This window comes from Carassius auratus, chromosome 38, assembly GCF_003368295.1.
Source record: "Carassius auratus strain Wakin chromosome 38, ASM336829v1, whole genome shotgun sequence".
Lineage (NCBI taxonomy): Eukaryota > Metazoa > Chordata > Actinopteri > Cypriniformes > Cyprinidae > Carassius > Carassius auratus.
The window spans coordinates 16610818-16632318 of record NC_039280.1 but is presented as its reverse complement, the minus strand read 5'-3'; the positions used below and the strand labels follow the sequence as shown (position 1 = coordinate 16632318).

The following is a 21501-nucleotide window of genomic DNA, read 5'->3' as shown; positions in this document are numbered from 1 at the left end:
GCAGAAAGATAGAGATGGCGGATAAGAAAAAAGAGAAAAACATCTGCAGAACAAAAGAAGGCTTACGATAAGGCAACAAGTAGGACCTGTGTAAATTTTGGATCAGCTTTCCAGTGCTGGAGAGAACTCACAAAGCCGAAGTTTACTGACAAGCTATACAATATCACGTTCAAAATCTCAGGGGAATCGTCTGCTATTATGAACGTCATATTGCGTATCTATTTAATGAAATTCAGCTCTGTGTAGGAAATGCTGCTCCATCTGAAAGAACGTGATAGAGATCAACTACTAATCACAGAACCGGCTTTACTGACGAGATGCACATGACAATGGCATGTGATTAATTGCACAGCCCTACTGTTGAGTTCTTTATTGAAGCTACAGTAGATGCACCAGTGTGCTGGCTTAGGTTTGGGATTCAAGGAAACGTTACAGCGTGTCTTTTGTGTGCTCAGTTTTCCTCCGTGTTTGTGAAAATCCCAAAAGGTCAGATGCAAATACATTATAATTTCAGTAGATAAACACAATGTAACCTCTGTGAAAGCTGTAGTGGGATGTGAAAACCATATCGTTGTTGAAAACCCTGACTTATGTTGGTTTAGGGTGAACGGGTCTCCAGCATCGCTCATGATTCATTTGCAGTGTGCCAAACTGGGTTTTATGCGCGAGTTTGTTTTGGAAGTATCTGATTGTTTTGACTCTAAATGACCTGTGATGTGGTTTTCATGTGGTTGTGATTGAATATGGCAGTTGTTAATGTTAAAATGTGTGTGTGTGTGTGTGTGTGTGTGTGTGTGTATTTGTATGCTGAGTTGCACTTGGAAAGACAAGCTGAGGATCAGATTTCAAAATTCCTTCTTTGAAAGAAATAAGACGGAGGGAAGCAGGAGACAGACGGACACAGAGAGAGAAAGAGCAAAGGGAGGGAGAGATCCGGAAAGGGACACACGTGTACCCGAACGCTTCCAGATGCTGGAATGTTGCCTCCCAGCTTTTCACATTCCTCATTCCCTTCTTCCCTCAAAACAATGGATGAGATTACAGCTGGAGCGAGAAGAGAAATGTGTGTGTGTGAGGACAGACAGATGAAGTCTGATGAATTGCAGAGCTGCTGATGCTGATGTCCACAGATTCCAGAATATATGCACATCCTTATTTTGTGCTGCACACTAGATCCAAAACACTCACACTCAAGTGCTGAACATGAGTAAACACTGCCTTTGGTGGGTTAGTGAACTAAAGGAGTCGGCAGGTAACTGTTTACACACATGAGAAGTAGAAATAATGCAACTTACAGTTTGGCCGGATCAATTTTAGTGTGTGAATTTGTCTGCAAGGGAAGATCTTGGGCCACTGGCTGCTGTATGTAAACATCACTACAGTGTCACCGCCTTTACTTTGAGCGGTTTCTCAGAACGGGACAATTGTATGGACAGTGAAAGAGTGTCTTTTCAAAGAAGCCCACTTTGTCTGTCATCTATGTTTGTTTCATTTCTGTTAATTGCCTGTAAACTCCACTGAATTTCCTCTAGGGTTCTCTCGGGAAAACAGGAAGTAGTATGATTAGTCAACAACAACCTCTGTCCTGGTTTTTGATCAGGAAAACACATGCAGGCAAGTGAGCTGAATGATGTGCAGTATTTTAATGTTGCCATTAGGGCTGGGCAGTATAGCTTAAAATATAATATCTTGATTAAATATTACATATTGAAAACTTTACTATTTTGATGTTCATGTGTTTGTTTGATACTTTTTTTTTTTTTCAATCATAGGAGGCATCATTTCAATCAAACTTACAGTTTTAGATAGTAACTTAACAAAGTTAAATATAGCAAATATTGAATTAAAATCAATTTCAATTTTCTTAAAATAAAAAATAAAAATCACTATTTCACACTTTTTCACAAAATTTTCAATCAGACAGGGTTGCTATGATTTAATAAAATTCAGTTTTTTTTACAAGACTCTTATGCTCACCAAGGCTGCATTTATTTGAACAAAAATATTGTAAAAAGTAATAATATTATAGTTTAATGTAACTTTTCTCTTTTTAAAGGTAATTTATTCCTGTGATAGCTAAACTGAAAGCTTTAAGATACATTTATTGTTATTGTCAACACACTATTTGTTCTACTTAATATTTTTGTGTAAACGAAACAGTGCTACTTTTTTCAGGATTTTCTAATTAATCGATAGTTCAAACCAACAGCATTATGCACATGCATATAAACTATTAATATATTATTTATTAAAATATTAATGCTTTAAAAATGCAAATATGACACTTATGAATCATTTAAAATTTTTTCTTAAAAGAGTTTGAACGGATTCACAGAAATCCATGAAATGTAACCTTCTGCAGATTTTAATAACAGCGAAAATAACTTAAAATGCTCCGTCATATTTGATTGTACATGTAAGAGATATACAGCATTTAAACCTGTAAAGATCTACTTTTATTTGTGTACACTCACAATTTCAACAAAACATTGTGCTTTTATGAAATCAAGAAAATATATAGGGTGCGCTTTCAGCCGTCTCATTCTCCTCGCATATCTGTTTGTCACGAAAATGAACTGAAACTCAACGAATAGTCGATACACAGACATGAGAGACAGATCGATAGAAAGCATAAGACTGATTTGGATACTGACACATTTTCTTGTCACATTTATCTTAGCGCTTATCTAAGATATCTCTTAAAATCATGACAATATTTATGTGATTGCTTAATTCTGTGATCAGCGTCATTGTAAATAAGTTGTGAGCGTTTTAAATGTCATGCCCTAGCTGTCATGTTTATTCTGGAAGCTCATGCACAGAAAGTCTATTGAACACACAAGGCTTGATTGACTGATTTAATAATGCAGGCCCTGGAGCCAGCAGCCATGACATTTAGGACAGAATCAAGTGGAATCAACTAATCTGAGATCTGTTTTTGCACTGATTCCCCCGAGTGGGAAAAAGAGCAAGAGAATGGGCCACAGGAGGACAGTGCTTGTGGACATAAGGGGCCAGATTTTGTGTTGGCTGTACTCTCTAACCTTAATCAGAATTAATCAGGATTAATCAGGATGTGCTGCCGTCCCCCGCGTGTGTGTGTGTGCGCGTGTGTGCGTGTGTGTGTGTGAGAAAGAAAACAAGTCAGGGTTGTTATCTGAGGGTGGAGATAAATCCATATGTATGGTAGAACAGCATGTAGTCTGAAGTGGTTCAGGATGGATTAAGTTAATGACTGGCTTGGACACAGATCTTGGATGAGGTTTCAAGCACCCTTTCTCCACTCATGAAACCCAGTCAGAGTTTTTAGCCACACGTATTGAGTTCAAGATGCACATGGTTATGAAAAATACCATCTGGGTCATGTGTGATGTGGTTATGACTCTATAAATGGTCCATAAACCATGAGGTGCACTAAATCATGTGTGTTAGGATAAACAGCACGTTTGGCAAGTTGTGGATTCAAAGTTGTAGTTGTTTATAGTGTTGGTTGTCTTTACAAACCCATCATGTGCTCACACACAAACACAAGACAGGTGTGAGCTCAGCGGGAGCTGGATCAGTATCAAATGTACTGCTATAGATGTGCTAGATTATCTGCTCACAGGCTCTTTTCAATTAGCTTGCCTTCATAAGTCAATGGCTCATAGATCAGGTGTCCTCTTCTAGTTATTTGTGTGTGTTTGTGTACACCAGAAGACTGTAATATTAGTTTAACATGGCAAAATAATTTTTGAAACTCTGCATACATTCTTTACACACCTGTAATTTGTATTTAATTCTTATTTTGTGTCTATCAAAGGCAACAGTGTTTGGCCAGTATGATTTATAAATTATATAAACCTAATATATACAATTTAAATATATGCACATTATCAATCAAACATTTGAAGTTGGATCTTTTTTATTTATATTTTAAAATAAGTCTCTTATGCTCGACAAGGCTGCATTTATAAAAAAAAAATACAGTAAATTGCTGTTATTAAATTATATATATATATATATATATATATATATATATATATATATATATATATATATATATATATTACTATTTAATTTATTCCTCTGATGCAAAGCTGAATTTTCAGCTTCATTACTCTAGTCTTCACTGTCACATGCTAAAATGCTGAAAATGCTGATTTACTGCTCAAGAAACATTTCTTGCTATTCTCAATGTTGAAGAGTTGTGCTACTTAATATTTCTGATTTTCCAGGATTCTTTGAATAGAAAAGAACAGCATTTATCTGACAGAAATATTTGTAACATTATAATGTCTTCACTGTCACTGTTTCGGTTAATTGAATGTGAATTTGCAGAATTAAAGTATTACTTTCTTTACAAAATTTGTATTATACATTTATAACATGGTATATCATGGAATTTGGCAAGTTTTGGATGATTGAAATTAAATCCAAGCTGTCAGTAGGCTACATCTACAAATATTACAAATAACAATATAGTATAGGAGCTCATTGTGCTGCTGTGGTTTTTATTTTTAGCAGTTTTGTCACCTGTAAATCACAAATGTGCAACGTCTGTCATTTTCTGCCATCATACGCCTCCACGTTATTCTCCTGAAATGCTAACCTTACCACACGCCGGCCGCAGTCACCTACCTACGCACACAAGTGGATACACGAAACACTGAGTTCAGCTGCCTTGTAAACACACAAGGCTGGACTCTACAATTAAGCTAAACAAAATCAGCTAGTGTGATTAAACCACAGAAACTGTGATTTAATTAAATAAACTAAGTCTGCTGTCTACATACTCGGATCATGTGTGGCGCTTATGGTGTTTCCAGAAATGTCCATAATTCACAGTTCAAATCACAATATTTGGCCAAATTGCACAGTTAACTCTTCCTCAGAAAAAAAGAAAAGAAAAAAAAAGTTATATTTCTTTCTCTTATTGGTTTTTCTGGATTACCAAAAAGATCTACATGGTTGTTTTACTGGAAAACAGTCACGTTCATGTGGGTTTTGAGGGAGGACATTTGCGCACTCTGAGGTCAGTCAGCGCAGTGACACTGCAGATTTTACGCTCTGTATACACATGTGTCTGTCTGACGGCCTCATTCCGTCTCCGCAGTGCAGCAGAACCCAGTGATGACTCTGCATTTTCACTCAGGAGAGCTGGGTATTTAAAGGCAGGCCACTGCGGTCCTTCCAACTTTCTCTGGTAGTTTTCCACAGCATCCAGCTCAAACATGGCTGGTAAAAGGATTTCCATGCTGACCAGGTGCACAGCAGCACTAGGTGCTCACAGTTTGTTCCATCAGAAGCTTTGCAGAATTTGTGTGAGGAACAAACAGGGGGCGCTGCAGATATTTAGACAACCAGATTTGAGGCTGAGGAGGGAATTGTACAGTAGTGTGTTTTAAAGTTGTTTCTTTGTGTTCATTAAACATACATTTTCAGAATATGAACTCATAAAAGGTGCAATAAATAATACATTTACACCTACTGAATAATGCATATAGTCAAATAATTTTAAAGTACATTCAATTGGAATACAGTTATTTTAAATTGTAAAAATATTTCACTGTATTTTTGATCAAATGTAGTCTTAATGGGCATAAAAGACTTATTTCACAAAAGTCTTGCTAGTCATATGGATACCTACTGTTGACAAAGTCATGTGGAAGTTTAGTTATCACAATATAAATATTTAATGTTGAATATATCGCACCGTTTTCAACAATGATTCAGTATCCTATTGTGATTTTATAATGAGACCTAGATCAGTTTCTAAGCCCATTTACAATGTGAATACAATCAAAGCTCGGCTCATTTCTTCTTCACTTGACTTTTGGGTCATCGGAAAGAGGTTTGAGTTCTTTTAAAGAAGAATAAATGACTTAAACAGCATTTTTTCTAATGGCAGAACTTTTTTTTTTTTTTTTTTTGAAGCCCCATGCTCGTGATAGGTGACATTATAGCGTCCAGATGCACAAACAAAACATGTTTAGTGCACCTGGAATCTAGTAAACACTATGAGTGTTCAGCATCACACAGAGAGGCATTCAATATTCAGCTCTAGAGAGAAGTCATTAGGACCTAAATTACCCTCTTAGGGGCTTTTAAGTAATGGAGATCACTTGTAATGAAGCATTTGGAGGAAGACGTCTCAGTGCTGTTTTTGCAGGATAAACAGTTATTTCTGTGGTAATTGTACATCTCCAGTGAGCTGCTACAGACTGATCATTGTGAGCCCGTGCATGGACTGTTTGGAACAGTGTGGTTGGGGTTTGCTGTTGGAAGCGTTTTACTCCTATAGTGCCCATTAATTCCTGTAAGTACCACACTGGGGTTTGAGTGAATGTACTTCCCCTAACATTTCATTTTGATCTTGCTTGAATAAATTTGAAAGCTTGCGTAAGCACTTGAAGCTAAATGGCAACCGAGTTAAAGTGAGTTAAAGAGGAGAAGCAGATGTAAAAAGAAAGTGTAAATAAGAGAAATATGTGAAGACATATGGAAACATAGAAAAAGAAAGTAAGAAACAAGATGAATAGCAACATAAACGGTTGTTTTGATGTTTTTTTTTTTTTTTTAATCTGTATCTAAATTGCTCTCTTCTGCCAAACAGTGCTGTGCGATTAAGAAAGATTTAATAAGTTAGGGCAGTTTTTTGTTGTTGTTGTTTATTTTTTTTTTTGGGTGAACTGTCCTTGTAAAGCGATAGTTCACCCAAAAATGAAAATTATGTCATTAATTACTCATCCTCATGTCGTTTCAAACCCGTAAGACCTTCGTTCATCTAAGGAAAGCAAATGAAGATATTTTTAATGAAATCCAAGAGCTTTCTGACCCTGCATATACAGCAACACAACTGACACGTTTAAGATCCAGAAAGGTAGTAAGGAGATCGTTAATACAGTCCAAGTTAAATCAGTGTTTCAACCAAATTTATTTTTAAACTTTGAGAACTTTTTGCGTGCAAAGACAACATCAATAATGACTTTAGTCAGGGTCAGAAATCTCTCGGATTTCAGCAAGATGAATCGAGGTCTTATAGGTTTGGAACGACGTGAGGGTGAGTAAATAATGACACAATTTTTGGGTAAACCACTCCTTTAAGAATTAAGTCAGTATGTTTGTCATCTCTAGCCTACTTTTGTAGGCTAAAAAAAGAAAAAAAAAAGTATGTATCCCATGAGGCCATTGGAGAGGATTCATGAATGACAGGTAAGCGACCCAAGTAGGTCACATGACAAACACATGTCATGGGTGTGTGTCGCTCAAACATACACTTTGCACTCGATTACAAAACATTTAAAGCTAAACTGTTTAAGATATCTGATGGATGAGCTCATTTTGGTTGGATTAATTTATTTAATTATGTGCTGTCAAATATGATAAAACATCCTGATGATGCCTTTAAATATGTATATGAAAAAAAATGTAAACACACATTTATTCTGATCTGTACTTATTTAAAAAAAAAATATATATATATATATATAAAAAAATATATATATATATATATATATATATATATATATATATATATATATATATATATATATATATATATATATATATATATATATATATATTTATATGTGTATGTTTTTAATGATAGAACACTTTTTGCTGACTAGGTAAAACCTAATGGTAAAACCTAATTATGAAAACCTATTTATCTTTTGGGGGCTGAACTGATCCTTCTTTATTCTTTATGGTTCTTTATCAATTGTAGTATCTATTCAGACAGCCTGTGATTTTGTATGCAGTGTGTGATCCAAACCTCCGTAGCAGAAACAGAATAGGATGGAAAGACAAGCAAAGTTCTTGAAGCCAGTTTGTTTTCCGAATAAATACTAAATACTTTAATTTAAAGAGTGCATTAAAATGATCACAATATTCAAGAGTAATCCTACAGTGCCTCTAAAACCATTTTGATATCGTGAGCTCTTGTTACATGAGGACATTCTTCTCACGTATAGTGAAATGAAATCCGATTAAATACGAGATACCATTTGGAGAGAGAGAAGAGGAATTGGCAGAGACAGAGTGAGAAGTTACTGACAGCAGTTCCCCAGTCAGACGAGTGTCAGCTTGTCAGTAAGTGTCAGGTTTGCAGTTTAGAATTTCCAGCAGCCCTGCAGTGCTCTGGTTATGTGATTCCTTTGATTTCACTCCTCAATTTGGTTTTAATGCCAAAACTTGACATGCACAGATTGACACAATTGTGTCCGAACACTATTTTTTCATGCAAGTCTGAATGGCCATGAGCAAAGATGCTAATTATACGTCTTAAGGTGCAGGTGTTTTCGTGACCTTTCAGGGGTTGTTGGCATTTGTCAGGGTGTTTGAAGTGATTGTTAATGATTAGTATTGTCTTATCAACCAGTTGAAAACCGGTCCAGCGTGAAACTTTGCCCGGATCAATGTACAGCCCTCTAGTGTCATTCAATTACTGCACACCCGATCCATCTGCTATTATTTAACAGATAATGTGGCTTTCATTAGTGCAGGATATATGAACTCTATCCTGTCGTCTGTATGCTCTGCTCGGGCACGAGTGCTGTGCCTTTCCTTCATTTAATTTGCGTTGAAGCATTTACGCAGTCACAGAAACTAAACTGAGCTCTATGTGTGTATGTGAGCAAGAGATGGTAAAAGCTGTTCATCAATATTGTTTTTTTTTTTTTTTTTTTTTTTTTTAAGTTGTAGTAGATGATTAACTCTCTCATGTACTAGAAAGATGGTTTATTCATCACATAACATACGTCCATGTTGCTTTCGCTTCATGCTGTTGAATCTCGGTTTTATGATTGTATTAATTTTAACATTCATCCAGTTTTTGGCTTCAAACTGGTGGGGAGGAAACTTCACAGACAGACAGTCTGTAGCAGACTGATGCTGTCACTATTTTCTTAGCTACTACAGATATATTTTATACTCTTTTCTTTTCTTATATTGGGTCTTAGCCGCCCCAGACCAGAGCGCTCTCTCCATCCCAGTTCAGGAATATAACGATTCACTCATATCAGGATGCAATACGATGCATGATACTGATTTCACAATACAATGCTCTGACAGTTTTTTTAAACAAAATATGACAAATTACTACAATCTGTAAATTAAGGTGTGTTTTTGTTATTTCTCAGACAAAATGCTGCACATTTCTTTGTTAAATTTAAATACCGGTTTGGCTAAAAACGAACGTAGATACAAATTTTAAATCCCAAATCAAATAAAGTCTCTTCATATAAACAGATTAAGGCTTTGGATGTGCTTTTTCCATTTAAATTCGAGCCAACCAATGCATTTTATTCATGAATCAATCAAATGCTGCACACATGCGGCATGAGCAGTTTCTGATTTAAATTAGACTGCAGAATTTCTAAATTTGAGGCAAAAACAGAATGCTTTGACTTGCATATCTAAACAAAACAATATTAGACAGGCTGAATGAGACACAGATTCACCCTCTGCCAGTAGGAGGCGCCTATGGATGTATGTATGTGTGGATTGTATTGATTGATTAATTGATTATTTAAAGGTCACGTTTTTCGTGTTTTTTTTTTAAGCTTTGATTGTGTTTACAGTGTGCAATATAACGTGTTCATGTTTCGCTTGTAAAAATACACCGTATTTTTCACACAATTTACTTATCAGTATACCGCTGTTTTCACTGTCATAAAAAATGGGCTGATGACTTCCTTGTTCTATGAGGTCCCTCCTTCAGAAATACGTAACGAGTTCTGATTGTGCCAGCGGTTCCTGTGTTGTGATTCGACAGCAGCTGAGCGCATGCTGCCTTCCTGGAAATGCGATTGGCTAGTTTTGAGAAGCAAGTGGGTAGGATTTGTTTTGAAAACCTGGCAATCCTGATCTGAACCATAGACAGTAAAAGAACACACGTGCTGGAGATGTACTTATAATCACATGAACGTTTCTACTGACGAGATGCGCATGAAAATCGCATTTGATTTTTTGCACAGCCCTAACATCTAGTTAACAAAGCTAAACAGCATTGCCTTTTGTGTAATAAGTTGCAGAAACTGTTAAACGCACCAACTTAAATGATAAAATACACTTACCGGTTGCCTTATCAGACAAAGAGGGAACTGCTCCATCTTTTAAGAATAATCTTTGTGCGAATTCAGCATTAAACTGATTGAGATTGAGGAAGTTGTCCTCAGCAAAATGTGCTGCACATAGTTTTACATGTGGATTATAATTTTTGGGAACAGAGTTAAACATTAATTGTTACCATTAATCTCCAAGTACAGCGTCCCTGGGAAGCCCAAACAAAGGTGATTGGACTCAGAGATGAAAATAACAGCGTTTCGACGACATGGCGACAAACACAAACACAACTTTTCCTCTTCTCCGTCGGAGCGCAATAAGGCCACGCCCCCTTTTTTGTGTATTCCTGTGGGCGGAGGTTAGTCAAAAAACGGTTCTAGTGATGTCAGCAGGAACTAGAGGGATGTAGTCCAAATGGGTCGTTTTTTGTAGGCGAATTTTGTTAAATAAAATTATATCGCTTGGCATTGAACTTTGAGTTTTAGAATTTTACAGATATTATTTATACTCTAACAACAACATTACACACTAACTAAAGTTTGAAACATGGGATCACGAAGAACGGGACCTTTAAAAACACATAAACAAGATATATTATATATATATATATATATTATATATATATATATATATATATATATATATATATATATATATATATATATATATATATATAGTACTGTGCAAAAGTCTTAGGCCACTAGTTTTTTCACCAACAAAACAATGGTTTTAAGTCAATTATTTATATCTTTTGCTGTAGTGTGTCAGTAGTAAATATTACATTTCCAAACATTATTTTTGCCATTTAATGTAATACAGTGAGATTTTTGTTTGCACAAGGAGTCTGACAGCAGCCAGTGCTCCACACAGAGATCTGATCTCATCATCATCATCATCAGTCTTCTGTCTGGAATAACATGAAGAAACGGAACAAACTGAGACCGACTCAATCCAGAAGAACTGTGACAGTGTCTCCAAAACACTTCAAGAAACCTACCTGCAAAGCTACCTGAAAAACAATGCGCAAGTTAACCTAGGACAATATCTATTTTTTTTATACCAAATGTTGATTTAATTTAGTTAATAGAAGTTAATTAATAAAATTTATATCATTATTTTTGATGACATCCTCACTTTAGAGCATTTTTAAGTGTGTGCCTAAAACTTTTCACAGTACTGTAATTTTGCAGGTTTCTTAAATTGATAAATAATTAATTAAAATGTCATTAATTCGTTCATTCGTTCATTCATCCAGGAGTCATTAAGTTAAATTGGAACCAGAATCATTCATTTTCTTATTGTATCCTTGCTCGTAAACATTAACACACATTATCTATCTAAACAGGGACATCTCATAGTTTTTACTCTTTTAATATAGATTTAATTATAAATAATATATCTAACCGTAACTCTAACATAAAACTTTTGAATATGTAATAAAACACAACAACAACAGCAACCCTTTATTTAATTTATATATATATATATATATATATATATGTTTTTTTTTTATAAATGAGAACGCCCTCACACACACTATCAACATCTCTAGTGAGCTTTAATGACTATATACTAGTACTCATTCATGTGAAAAAGACTCTATCCATTCAGATTATCCAAGTTGTCCATGGCTTTTTCTTCTGTTGTATCGATGTCCTAACACAACCTTCCTCCAACAATCTGCGGTGAAATGAGCTGAAGTTGGAAAGCAATAAAAGGGTTCTGTGGCCAAATTAAGCAACAAAATAGCTTCAGACTGCATAGCTGTGTTGTACAATGCCATTTATGATGGCACCATGTTGCTGGATGTTTATGTAATGCTCTTGTTAGCGTCTCAATCTCAGCCTGAGACAGCCCTTGCACGGACCATATGAAGCATATTACACAGAAGAATAAAAAAAAAAAAAAAAAAACATGCTTTATTCTCATTGGCTTGCTTTGTGCAATTTCTGGGAGTCATAATGCAGCTTTTTGTAAGTTTGCAATATTAGATTTAGATATTTACAGTTACGGTTTTACAACAAGATTAATTGCCAATAAACATGGTCATGGTTGGGCACTTTACATAAAAAAAAAAAAAAATGGCGATTTGGACCAGGTTTCTTGCCAATTCTCAAAAGTCTGACAGTGTGACTAGTTAATGTGGCTGGCATTTCCCTAAACGCTAGTTTGCGTGTGACTGCTGTGTGTCGAACATGTCTTGTTTTGTCAGGCTCACCCCATTGTGGTTTCTCTCTGTCTGTATATATCTCTTTTTCTGTCATCCCTCGCTTTGTCTCTGTGTGTGTTAGTCCTATAACTCATGGCAGCCATTCTCTCTGTAGTCCGTTTGACCTCAAATGGCCTTATGACTCCGTAGGGGCAATTTGTGCATATGCATGCATGTGCATTGGTGTATTTCGGGCCCTCTGTCTTTGTTCTAATTAAGCGAGGCTAAACAAACCACGTTCATCATGGGGAGGAGCGTTTGTGCTCTGCATGCTGTAAACGATATTACAGAGCCTCTGAAGCTGAAGTATGTCTCTTTTTTAAGTTAAAGTACATTATATTACCCTAGAAAAATATTAAAGAACTACAATTACTGAGCCAGGGTGAATTCCTTAAAACACTAGTGCTTTCAAAACATTGCTCTGTTTATTTGAGAATCTGACTAGCCCAACACAGCAGCCAATCTGAGAATATGGGTGGGGCTATTTGTTTATTAGACCAATTGTTGACCAGGAGAGTGTTCAGAAAACTTTTTTTTTTTTTGGAAATTTACATACATGTACACAATTGCTCTTATCCAAAGGTAGACATTTTCTTCAGGTTTGCTTTCTCTGGAAATCGAACCCATGTCCTTGTAATTAGTGCAACATTCTACTGTTTGAGCTTTAGAAAAAATGCAATTATTGGTTTTGCAATCTGCTTACAAATGAAATGCATCGTAGCAGCTAGTGATGTGCAAAACGACATTTTCTACACCAGTATATAATAGTCTTTTTTCCTTTACATTCTTGTGATCTGACATGTTTTTAGGGGACATTCAGATAGGATGTGTTCTTATGTTCAAAACCTGACGGATCACAATTTAATGTAAAGAAATACACGGGTCTTGATTTATTTGTTTGGACTGTTTTCATGTCTTAACATGAAGCACATTGCGCAAGATGCTAAAAAAAAACATCGCAAAACGTGGCCAAATATGTCTGTGGCTGGTTTTAGGGGGACGAGTTTAAAGATGCAATTTTCTGAGAGCGTTTCACCGTGCAAACTGTTCGACAGCTGAAGCAAAGCATGAGGTCACCAGTCATGGTGATTAAAGCACCAATCGAAATATCAGAACTAAAAATAAGAACAAATCTAAAACTAATCAAGCTCACTAATCAGACTTTAAGTCATGGCTTTCATAGTCTCACAGAACTGGACTTTTAACTATTTGTAAACCATCTAGTCCAGTTATGTGTTACTTATGCTGGCTAAGAATTGCCGACTATGGGTCTCTTAACATGACATTTAAGGGTGTTTAGGATCCTCTGATTCGGCCACTCAAACTCTAGTGTGCTCTAGTCTCTGAAGTTAACACCACTCTCTTTCAGCAAGGAGCCAAACTGATCATACAGGTATCAGGGTGCATTACTCTTAAATATTGTGTAAGCCTTAACGGCACCGTTCAGACATGCCCAAATGTGTCATGTCAAAAACCATTAGCCTTTTTATGATTTATGCAGGGCAGAGATGGAGAGATATGGAGCAAATTAAAAATAAGAATGGAGAAGAGGAATAATATTGCAGTAAATCAGATTAGAAATCTTCAGCTTTTGACGCTGTAGAATGGAAATGCTTGTCTTTACCACTTCAAGTGCAAGCTTGCATGATCTGTCACCTTCCCACTTTATCACCACTGTTAAAATGAAAAACCTTTGGAAACGTGCCCTTGAAAATGTTTTTTCTTTTGTCTGGCCTCAGTGGGTGTCATGAGTCACCAGTAAAGAGTTATGTTTGAAGCACTGTGAATTTCAACGCTTTCACAACACTTTTTTTTTTTTTTTCATTTACATTTAGTGCAGAGTTTATTCACTTAAATGCTGTGTCATCACATTTATAGATTACTGATATTAGTCTCTAATGGCTAAACTATCAACACACAATAAGGTCTCCTTTCCAGCTTATTCTGGTTAAGAACTGCCTATTTAGGAAAGTCTTGGTCTTTTTTTTCTAGTAAAAGTCATTTTTTAAATTCATTTATTTATTATAAACTAGAAGACTGCTAGTTATGTAAAGCCAAATCAGATTGAAACTGCTGATTTGTTGTAAATTCTTTTATGAGTTTTATGTGTGTTGCATGACTTGGTGTTGCATGTGAGGCTGAAAGTGATTCTTTCTTGTCTCCACAGAGTGACGTGGTTTATTGGTTAAAGATTTGGGTTGGTACTAACCAGAAGGTTGTAGGTTCAGACCCCCAAGCTTTTTGTACATGACTCTTAACCTTCTTTTGCTCAAAGCAGACTGTCCCTGTAATAAGTAGAGTAATAAATTATTTTTGGATAAAAGTGTCAGCTAAATGACTGCTTACTCACTCTCATAAACTGCTGGGGTGTTTGATATTGCTGCACAAGTGTGTTTTAGTGGTGATGCTGTTTCTGGTAAGGCGTTGGGGTGTTCGTGCAGATGCTCTACTGAAAGTATGCACAGCCCTTCTGCTTTCACCCTTTGCACACCCTCTCTTTCCTGTGTGCCACCGACTGCCTTCCTGTCTTCTCTATTTTAGTGTTATGTTTGTGGGACTCTGACAAGTCTCTGTTTCCTTTCGCGAGATGACAGTGTCCATCGTCAGGCCACACGACAGCGGGTCCCACTCTTCAGACATGCTGGGACATGGGGAGTGGCACATGCCTTGTGTCTGCAGTAGAGTTATTTTGCAGGTCTCGCTCTGGGATTTGTGCATTCTGCTAACATGTTTGTGTCTATCGTTCAGGCATCTCAGTTGTGTCTAAGTTTGATTATTGTCAAGAATTGAGCACTTGGGTACATTTATAGACCCAAAAGGTTGGAATTTGCATGCAGATGTATTAAAATGAAATATTGCACTTTTTCCCTGTTTAACACTAGGTATACACCTCAGCACTTATGTTACGTGTCAGCATTTTGAATTAGTGCATCTGCGCACCTGTGCATGATAGTTGCAGCTGTGTTAAATTTGCCTTAGGGTCTTACGCGCCAACACGCCCAGTTTGACCTGACTCACAAAACGAGTCAATCTGCTCTTGAAAAGTAATTAATAGACCAAAAGTCTAATTTCTCTCAAATGTCCTGTTGTGCAAGTGCGACCTTTAACTTCTAAAATGATATTAATAGCTTGAAAACTTCTGGCAAGAATCTACATGTAAATGTATGTAAGCTCAATGAGGAAATGCTTTGAAATTAATGACTAGAACTGGGCGATATGGAGCAAGAAATATATCTCGATATATTTTGCTATCTCTAGATATACTATATATATATCTCTATCTTTACAGGAAAAATAACCCTGCAATACTGCAAAAACAAATATTTTGTGTTTTTAGCATGTGTAATTTATTTTAATGGGTTAACGTACCTTTACAGTTCTGTGTATGTGAGACTGCAGTCTATGATGTGATATATGATGCTAGTTTTACTCACATCAAAAGGTCAGATGCTCATGAATTGACTCATGAAGTGTCTTTTGATTAATTCAAAATTTTACAAATTCAGTGACATTCCACGTTAAACTGTAAACTCCGTTTTTATGACTGTAATCATAGGGTCCTACAGTAGACATTTGCCTGCTGTTCGTCCGACGCCTCAAAACCGAAGTATCTCCATATAATGGAGCCAGTTATCTCTTTTTGAGACTAGTTCTGTAGCCTCCGGGCTGGTTGCAGACGCCGTCATGTTCAATGAGACAACACGCGAGGGGAGGGGGAACAAAATCAAGGAGGCTGGGGCGAGCAAAGCACAGAGAAGACAAAGAAGCAAAGTGGTGGAATCAGAATGAATTTAATATAAACAATATATTGATAAGTCAAAATCCATATCGTGTTCAAAAATCTCTTGATATATTTTAAATATTGAGATATCGCCCACCACTATTAATGATAAATGTTTTTGCAGTGGTTGTTTTGCGGTGGGATGCAACAACGGTCGCCTCCGGTGTAGACCGTGTTATGGACCCAGCGTAGCAGAATTGCAATATTTGAATAACAATAAATATAGGTAAAAGCTTCACATAACACACTCAAACTGACACAACAGATTTTGTGGAAAGAATTTTGCATATTAAGTCTTTCACAAAATTGCGCAATTGGTAACACTTTTAGAACAAATGTATCTACATACAGTATATTACAAAGTAGGATTTACTAATACAAGCATTTAACATCTCATATATATTTAATTTCTGTATGTGTAGTGATGCAAAAGGCTTGTGTGCCCAAACATTTTGAACGTACACAAAATACGTTCAAAATAATGTTTTTAAATGAGTTAAAATGCAATGGCATTAAGGTGTCAAACTTTTCGATGTTTAATGCAGTATTTAAATGGTCAAATAGTCAAATTTATTAACTTTTTATTTATATGTCCTTACTGGTTCAAATATACTGTATTACTTTTTTGAGTTCAAAATTACTTTTCGGTATCAAAAAATAGCGTTGAACCATTGCACCCTTAAATAAATATCACTTAATAGGTCTCTGAGGGTGAAGTGTTACATTTTCCATTCACCGTGGCAACATTAATTCTGAAATAATGTAGCAATGCTGTATGATGTCAGTAAAGTATGCCAGATTGTGCTGGTCTGCTGCATCCTCTAGCAACCTAGTGCTTTGCATTCGACCCATAAAAAAAATAATATTCAACAATAATGTAGTGGATGTGTTTGTGTCATACTGGTCAACCAATATTTGGCATTCTGCAAATAAGTTTTTCTGCTTGGCCAATGTGTTTGAGGCAGGACTTTGACGGCATAGCACGGCCGTGCCTGAGCACAGAGTGCTCACATTCTCTCTCTTGTTTGTTGTCGTTGTTAACAGTTCTGTCTAATACTGATAGGAGTCTGTTTAATAATCAGATAGAACGGTTAAACAAAAGTTAAACGGTTAAACAAATACAAAAAAGTATTATAAAACATTACGATGCTTTCTCTTTGCTGTCAGCATTAAGCAAATACACATTTATATCATTTAAACAAATCTTTGAATGACTAATGAACATTTAATATTACAAACCTTGCAAACTTAGTCATTCAGCTGTGAGATCTTGTGAAGTGTCTATGTGTATCCTGCATGATCGCGTGTTCTCTGTGTGATGGTCAGTCCATGTGAATTGAATGCTTTAAACTTTAAACTTGTGATTGCAGTTAATATGAAAATGAACAGTTTGTGCAGGTGGGTAAATATAGACGTCCTCAGAAGACAGTTATCTACTTTGTGATTCTGGAAACTGTGGGACTTTACCAACCAGTTATAGAAAACGTGCTCCAACAGCTTTGGGCCACAGTAGACATACTAGGTGTCTATAGACATACACCCACTGCTTTGTTAATCGCTGTGTATGAGTTGGCACTGTAATCATTTCTTGAAGATTCTCTCAACTGGTCCAAGGAAAAAAATAAAAATAATTAAATAAACAGCACTCAAATTTTTAACTTAGCTTTTTTTTTTTAATGTATGGATTGTGTTGAAATGAGAAATGTTTATTATAAATATTCTAATTTAATAATGAAAATAGAATAACACCCAAATTGTACATTTATAATGTAAATAATATAATTTCTAGTTTATTATTTGTATGAGCTCTGGACATTGTAGAGATGTCAGGCTTTAAATAGAGTTTTAGACAGTTGTGCTGAAAGTGAGATGACATACAGCCAAGTATGGTGACCCGAACTCGAGACTCGAACCCACAACCTTAGGGTTAGGCGTCAAACTCTCTAACCAGTAGGCCACAACTTTTGGATTTGGAATGTGCTTGAATTTTGAATAACATCCTAGAAAACACTTGATCTTTTTCTTAGAACTTCCAATATAATAATAAAAAAGTAAAATTAGAAATTACTTTTTACAAAGATCAAGTGCTGGAAAAGTGCTTGAACTCTAAAACAACTGTATGAACCCTGAGTGTTTCAGATCAAGTGCATTTCAAATCAGAAATTCCATTTCACTTGGGATACTGCCATCAATGAAAACTGCCTGATGTAGGCAGTAGGCTAATGAAGCTTAGTAGGTTTTGGAAAAGAGCTAGTGTCTCTTTTTATAATCATTCAGATGTAGGCGTACTGCAATTTCATTGAAAGCTGAAATATGTTTGGCTGAATGCAGATGTTAATGGTGCAAGTGCATGTATATGTGTGTGTGAGTGGGCGTTTGAAAGTCCCTATGATTGGCCTTTGACCTACTTTCTTTTCCTTCCTCATCTGTAATTGTGTCAGTATGACACTCATATCCCACTGAAAGACGAGGTTTCCACCTTGTATGCTGATTATCTTCGCAGTCTCCTTTCATTCGGTTTATAGGCTTTTTTACACTGAAGGACTGCAGTGTACGTGGCCACAATATTCTTTCTCTCCTCTGTTCTCCTCTCTCTGGCTCTCCTCCTGGCTTCTAGCAGTCGCTTTTTGTTGTTGGTTTTTCTTCCAACTTGGCAGCTGTGTGCTGAAGGAATGCTCTCTCTCACTCGCTCTCCTTCTCATTGTTTTATAGCTCTACTCAGCGACAGGCTGGCCCCTTCACAAACGCGGGATAATTAAATGTTTCATTCTTTTTTAAACACTGCTGCTATGCTCCACTCCTTCTCCTCAGGTCTAAGATTATTAAACAGCCGTGTTGTTTTTGAACGAGGGCCCGCAAAGGCACACTTACCATTATAACTGACTGAACTCTGAGGGATATAAACTGTAAATATATGAAAAGTACATAAGTTGTTTATAAACTTAGACACTAAGACTCGGAGTGATGTACAGGTAATGGACTTGAGCTCATAAACACACATGCACAGTCATTCATTCACATTGTTTTGCAAAGCATGACGGTCATGGGATGATCATTGGATTAGTAGGGCTCATATTTTCAGAAAACTACAGAATATTACCACTTCATGAAGTCACACCATCATGGCACTTTTGAACTGTTTCATCCATACTAGGATCTGAGACTAGTGGTTGACCAATATGGGGAAATTTGTCAGATGCTGTAACTACACCATTATCTTAGCAAAAAGTCTGCTGCTTCTTTGACCTTTCAGAACGAGCTGTATAGGTAGATTTCTTATTATGAAAATAATACAGCCTACTTTCAAGAATATACTTAATTGCAAACTGACGGTAATGATTTCTGACATGTAATTGCACGTTAATTGCAATTAAATGATAATTTGTTGTAGTTTGCATTTATATTTAATGCAATTAGCTGAACTAATAATTGCAATGAGTTAGGGCTGTGCAAAAAATCGAATGCGATTTTCATGCACAGCTCATCAGTAAAAACGCTCCATTAATTGGAAGTATTATCTCCAGCACGTATGTTCAGATCAGGGTCGCCAGGGTTTCACAACAAATCCTGCCCTATTGCTTCTCAAAACTAGTCCAAAACTAATCGCGATTCCAGGATGTTCCCAGATAATAAAAAAAAATGCTTCCCGGGGTTAAAATATACGTTTTGTTTTTTGGCATGGATGTCTTGGTAAAATTAGCATTTTAGGAGCTAAATATCACGTTATTGGTATTGGGGTTGCTTCAAACCGCGGACATGAAAAACAACCGCAGACTTGGCAACACTGGATCAGGTGGAGCAGCAGTTACTACACAGAGCCGTAGTCCACCGACAACTAACACAAAATCGCTTTCAAAATCGACAAAGAATCGCCAGCGATTTTAACATCGATTTTGTGTAGATTGTCAGTGAATTACGGCTCGGTGTAGTAAATGCCAACCAATGTTGCCAAGTCTGTGGTTGTTTGTCATGTCCGCGGGTGGAAGCGACCCCAATAGAAATAACGTGATATTTAGCCCCTAAAATGCGAACTTTACCAAGGCAACCATGCCATAAAACTTAAATTTTATCCCCGGAAAGCAATTTTTTTTATTTATCGGGGAACCTCCTGGAAACGCGATTGGGCTAGTTTTGGACTAGTTTTGAGAAGCAACTGAGCAGGATTTGTTGTGAAAACCTGGCAACCATGATCTGAACGCACATGCTGGGAGATATACTTCTAATTACAGGAGCGTCTTTACTGATGAGATGTGCATGAAAATCACATTCAATTTTTTGCACAGCCCTACAATGAGTAACAAGTGGGTAAAAGAAAAAAAAAATTACCCACTTAAATATTATGCAATTATATATTTATGTAATTTTCATAAAGAATCTAATATACTAAAACTAAAAGATAACTACTTTAATGTCATTCCTAATTAATCTCCATGTATTAAATACATTGTAATTAAACCTTTGTAATGATAAAGATGTGATTTATTACATTAAAAATAATATCTGAATATAACATTGAATAACACACTACAGTTAGGTAGTACTTTACATGTGCTTTAGTTGTACATATTTAAAGCATTAAAAATAGGTGCACTTGTTTAAAATATATCAGCAAATAAAAAAATAAAAAAGAATGGTTTAAAATGTACTTTAAAAAAAAAAAATAGAATTTTGTCATTTTTACAAACTACACTTTTTAAGTGTACTTTAGTTTGCTTAAAAATAATAACATGAAAGTGCATTTTAAGGACACTTAAGAGGCCTTTTGTTTCATTAAAATTATTATATAGTATATATTTTTTTAAACATACTTTTTGGATTTTAAATGCACTACAATTGTACATTCAATACAATAAAATGCTAGTTTTCACAAGGTTCCATCAGCCAATCAGCTTTGTCATGATTCTATTTTCGTTAATCTCTGAAGTAATTAGTCACGCTTAAAGTTTGGTAACACTCTATTTTAAAGGGTCCGTTACACTTGTTGCATGCACTATACCTACTGTTATAATAATAATAAATTATGCATACATGCAAGTAACCCTAAAAATAACCCTAATCCTAACCCTAACCATATTGTAAGTACATGTAGTTGATTAATTTTACTCAGTACTTAAATGTATAATTACACTATAACAAGGACACCTTAAAATAAATTGCATCCAAAGTTTTAATGAGCAAAGAAGGCAGCATGCAGGTTTGTGTACTTCTGAGCCCACATGCACCAGCCTAGCAACTTCCATTGAGCCTATCGCTATTTCTACTCTTGCATACTATATGCAGGACACTTGAGTTGTGAAATGCAGTCTGTGTCAACCGGAATAGCCTCAGCAATTATATGGAATTGCAATTTACAGTTTTGTTTTGCATCTTGATGTCTTAAATCATGTGATGTGACAAATATTTCACTTCCAGCAGCCAGTGCCCGGTCATTTGAAAGAGGGCTGCGGAGCTGTTGCAATTTGCT

At 36.0% G+C, this 21501-nt stretch overlaps 1 protein-coding gene across 1 annotated transcript in view; it reads left to right on the top strand.

Moving 5' to 3' along the window:
• LOC113057239 (echinoderm microtubule-associated protein-like 4) overlaps window positions 1–21501 on the top strand; it is an 83163-nt gene that overhangs the window by 7987 nt on the left and 53675 nt on the right. The gene's annotated exons all lie outside the window — the stretch shown is intronic.